This window comes from Leptonotus elevatus, unplaced genomic scaffold (assembly GCF_054856555.1).
Source record: "Leptonotus elevatus isolate MCC_2025b unplaced genomic scaffold, RoL_Lele_1.0 HiC_scaffold_241, whole genome shotgun sequence".
NCBI classification, from domain to species: Eukaryota; Metazoa; Chordata; class Actinopteri; order Syngnathiformes; family Syngnathidae; genus Leptonotus; species Leptonotus elevatus.
The window spans coordinates 2,501-7,500 of NW_028233633.1; positions in this window are offsets into that span (position 1 = coordinate 2,501).

The window sequence follows — 5,000 nt, forward strand, 5'->3', positions numbered from 1 at the left end:
TCAGGCCGACCCGAAGTGCCTCTTAGGCGGATAGGGGTTGGGCGAAACTCCCTTGAAAGTGGCACTCTGAAAAAATTTCCAAGTTTGGCTGACTTAGAAAAAATTCGAGAACCAGGATGAGGAGGGGGAAAATGTGGCCAGTCAGGCCGACCCGAAGTGCCTCTTAGGCGGATAGGGGTTGGGCGAAACTCCCTTGAAAGTGGCACTCTGAAAAAATTTCCAAGTTTGGCTGACTTAGAAAAAATTCGAGAACCAGGATGAGGAGGGGGAAAATGTGGCCAGTCAGGCCGACCCGAAGTGCCTCTTAGGCGGATAGGGGTTGGGCGAAACTCCCTTGAAAGTGGCACTCTGAAAAAATTTCCAAGTTTGGCTGACTTAGAAAAAATTCGAGAACCAGGATGAGGAGGGGGAAAATGTGGCCAGTCAGGCCGACCCGAAGTGCCTCTTAGGCGGATAGGGGTTGGGCGAAACTCCCTTGAAAGTGGCACTCTGAAAATATTTCCAAGTTGGGCTGACTTAGAAAAAATTCGAGAACCAGGCTGAGGAGGGGACCATCTGGCAAGGGAGTCCGACCTAAAGTGCATCTAAAGCGGATATGGGTTGGTCGAGCCTCCCTTGATTTGCCCTGGAGCTCCCACGTCTTAAAAAGGTCTCTCCTATAATTGTACACCAACCATTTTGAGGTTTGGGTGCAAACCTCTCGAATGGGGGGACTCGGTCCCCTATCTACAGCGCCCCTAATGACGACAGGTGGTACTGCGCCCCTGGTAGCCCGGCCATTGAAAATGAATGGGCCCATTCATTTCAATGGGGAATTTCGACCCCTGGTTGCCCGCCATTCATTTCAATGGGGAATTTCGACCCCTGGTCGCCCGCCATTCATTTCAATGGGGACTTTCGACCCCTGGTTGCCCGCCATTCATTTCAATGGGGGATTTCGACCCCTGGTCGCCCGCCATTCATTTCAATGGGGGATTTCGACCCCTGGTAGCCCGCCATTCATTTCAATGGGGGACTTCGACCCCTGGTAGCCCGCCATTCATTTCAATGGGGGACTTGGACCCCTGGTAGCCCGCCATTCATTTCAATGGGGGATTTCGACCCCTGGTCGCCCGCCATTCATTTCAATGGGGGATTTCGACCCCTGGTAGCCCGCCATTCATTTCAATGGGGGACTTCGACCCCTGGTTGCCCGCCATTCATTTCAATGGGGGATTTCGACCCCTGGTCGCCCGCCATTCATTTCAATGGGGGATTTCGACCCCTGGTCGCCCGCCATTCATTTCAATGGGGGATTTCGACCCCTGGTAGCCCGCCATTCATTTCAATGGGGGACTTCGACCCCTGGTAGCCCGCCATTCATTTCAATGGGGGACTTGGACCCCTGGTAGCCCGCCATTCATTTCAATGGGGGATTTCGACCCCTGGTCGCCCGCCATTCATTTCAATGGGGGATTTCGACCCCTGGTAGCCCGCCATTCATTTCAATGGGGGACTTCGACCCCTGGTTGCCCGCCATTCATTTCAATGGGGGATTTCGACCCCTGGTCGCCCGCCATTCATTTCAATGGGGGATTTCGACCCCTGGTCGCCCGCCATTCATTTCAATGGGGGATTTCGACCCCTGGTAGCCCGCCATTCATTTCAATGGGGGACTTCGACCCCTGGTAGCCCGCCATTCATTTCAATGGGGGACTTGGACCCCTGGTAGCCCGCCATTCATTTCAATGGGGGACTTCGACCCCTGGTTGCCCGCCATTCATTTCAATGGGGGACTTCGACCCCTGGTTGCCCGCCATTCATTTCAATGGGGGATTTCGACCCCTGGTCGCCCGCCATTCATTTCAATGGGGGATTTCGACCCCTGGTAGCCCGCCATTCATTTCAATGGGGGACTTCGACCCCTGGTTGCCCGCCATTCATTTCAATGGGGGACTTCGACCCCTGGTTGCCCGCCATTCATTTCAATGGGGGATTTCGACCCCTGGTCGCCCGCCATTCATTTCAATGGGGGATTTCGACCCCTGGTAACCCGCCATTCATTTCAATGGGGGACTTCGACCCCTGGTTGCCCGCCATTCATTTCAATGGGGGACTTCGACCCCTGGTTGCCCGCCATTCATTTCAATGGGGGATTTCGACCCCTGGTTGCCCGGCATTCGTTCCTATGTGGCGGGGGATTTCAACCCCAGGTCGCCCTCGTGTGGTTCTTTTTGGCGCAGCTGACGGGCTCCGCTGCTCGTGGAGGTTTGCTAGTGGAGGATAACCCCCTGCCTGGGCAACTCGAACGCCCGGCATTCGTTCCTATGTGGCGGGGGATTTCAACCCCAGGTCGCCCTCGTGTGGTTCTTTTTGGCGCAGCTGACGGGCTCCGCTGCTCGTGGAGGTTTGCTAGTGGAGGATAACCCCCTGCCTGGGCAACTCGAACGCCCGGCATTCGTTCCTATGTGGCGGGGGATTTCAACCCCAGGTCGCCCTCGTGGGGTTCTTTTTGGCGCAGCTGACGGGCTCCGCTGCTCGTGGAGGTTTGCTAGTGGAGGATAACCCCCTGCCTGGGCAACTCGAACGCCCGGCATTCGTTCCTATGTGGCGGGGGATTTCAACCCCAGGCCGCCCTCGTGTGGTTCTTTTTGGCGCAGCTGACGGGCTCCGCTGCTCATGGAGGTTTGCTAGTGGAGGATAACCCCCTGCCTGGGCAACTCGAACGCCCGGCATTCGTTCCTATGTGGCGGGGGATTTCAACCCCAGGCCGCCCTCGTGTGGTTCTTTTTGGCGCAGCTGACGGGCTCCGCTGCTCATGGAGGTTTGCTAGTGGAGGATAACCCCCTGCCTGGGCAACTCGAACGCCCGGCATTCGTTCCTATGTGGCGGGGGATTTCAACCCCAGGCCGCCCTCGTGTGGTTCTTTTTGGCGCAGCTGACGGGCTCCGCTGCTCATGGAGGTTTGCTAGTGGAGGATAACCCCCTGCCTGGGCAACTCGAACGCCCGGCTCCCCCGCGGTCCGCTGGAGCTCCTCCAACGGCCAGCAACAAGCCCCGAAGACGGGCGCGCTCCCCGCGGTCCGCTGGAGCTCCTCCAACGGCCAGCAACAAGCCCCGAAGACGGGCGCGCTCCCCCCGGTCCGCTGGAGCTCCGCCAACGGCCAGCAACAAGCCCCGAAGACGGGCGCGCTCCCCCCGGTCCGCTGGAGCTCCTCCAACGGCCAGCAACAAGCCCCGAAGACGGGCGCGCTCCCCGCGGTCCGCTGGAGCTCCGCCAACGGCCAGCAACAAGCCCCGAAGACGGGCGCGCTCCCCGCGGTCCGCTGGAGCTCCTCCAACGGCCAGCAACAAGCCCCGAAGACGGGCGCGCTCCCCCCGGTCCGCTGGAGCTCCTCCAACGTCCAGCAACAAGCCCCGAAGACGGGCGCGCTCCCCGCGGTCCGCTGGAGCTCCTCCAACGGCCAGCAACAAGCCCCGAAGACGGGCGCGCTCCCCCCGGTCCGCTGGAGCTCCGCCAACGGCCAGCAACAAGCCCCGAAGACGGGCGCGCTCCCCGCGGTCCGCTGGAGCTCCTCCAACGGCCAGCAACAAGCCCCGAAGACGGGCGCGCTCCCCCCGGTCCGCTGGAGCTCCGCCAACGGCCAGCAACAAGCCCCGAAGACGGGCGCGCTCCCCCCGGTCCGCTGGAGCTCCTCCAACGGCCAGCAACAAGCCCCGAAGACGGGCGCGCTCCCCCCGGTCCGCTGGAGCTCCTCCAACGGCCAGCAACAAGCCCCGAAGACGGGCGCGCTCCCCGCGGTCCGCTGGAGCTCCTCCAACGGCCAGCAACAAGCCCCGAAGACGGGCGCGCTCCCCGCGGTCCGCTGGAGCTCCGCCAACGGCCAGCAACAAGCCCCGAAGACGGGCGCGCTCCCCGCGGTCCGCTGGAGCTCCTCCAACGGCCAGCAACAAGCCCCGAAGACGGACGCGCTCCCCCCGGTCCGCTGGAGCTCCGCCAACGGCCAGCAACAAGCCCCGAAGACGGGCGCGCTCCCCGCGGTCCGCTGGAGCTCCTCCAACGGCCAGCAACAAGCCCCGAAGACGGGCGCGCTCCCCGCGGTCCGCTGGAGCTCCTCCAACGGCCAGCAACAAGCCCCGAAGACGGGCGCGCTCCCCGCGGTCCGCTGGAGCTCCTCCAACGGCCAGCAACAAGCCCCGAAGACGGGCGCGCTCCCCCCGGTCCGCTGGACCTCCTCCAACGGCCAGCAACAAGCCCCGAAGACGGGCGCGCTCCCCGCGGTCCGCTGGAGCTCCTCCAACGGCCAGCAACAAGCCCCGAAGACGGGCGCGCTCCCCGCGGTCCGCTGGAGCTCCTCCAACGGCCAGCAACAAGCCCCGAAGACGGGCGCGCTCCCCCCGGTCCGCTGGAGCTCCTCCAACGGCCAGCAACAAGCCCCGAAGACGGGCGCGCTCCCCGCGGTCCGCTGGAGCTCCTCCAACGGCCAGCAACAAGCCCCGAAGACGGGCGCGCTCCCCGCGGTCCGCTGGAGCTCCGCCAACGGCCAGCAACAAGCCCCGAAGACGGGCGCGCTCCCCGCGGTCCGCTGGAGCTCCTCCAACGGCCAGCAACAAGCCCCGAAGACGGGCGCGCTCCCCCCGGTCCGCTGGAGCTCCTCCAACGGCCAGCAACAAGCCCCGAAGACGGGCGCGCTCCCCGCGGTCCGCTGGAGCTCCTCCAACGGCCAGCAACAAGCCCCGAAGACGGGCGCGCTCCCCCCGGTCCGCTGGAGCTCCTCCAACGGCCAGCAACAAGCCCCGAAGACGGGCGCGCTCCCCGCGGTCCGCTGGAGCTCCTCCAACGGCCAGCAACAAGCCCCGAAGACGGGCGCGCTCCCCGCGGTCCGCTGGAGCTCCGCCAACGGCCAGCAACAAGCCCCGAAGACGGGCGCGCTCCCCGCGGTCCGCTGGAGCTCCTCCAACGGCCAGCAACAAGCCCCGAAGACGGGCGCGCTCCCCGCGGTCCGCTGGAGCTCCTCCAA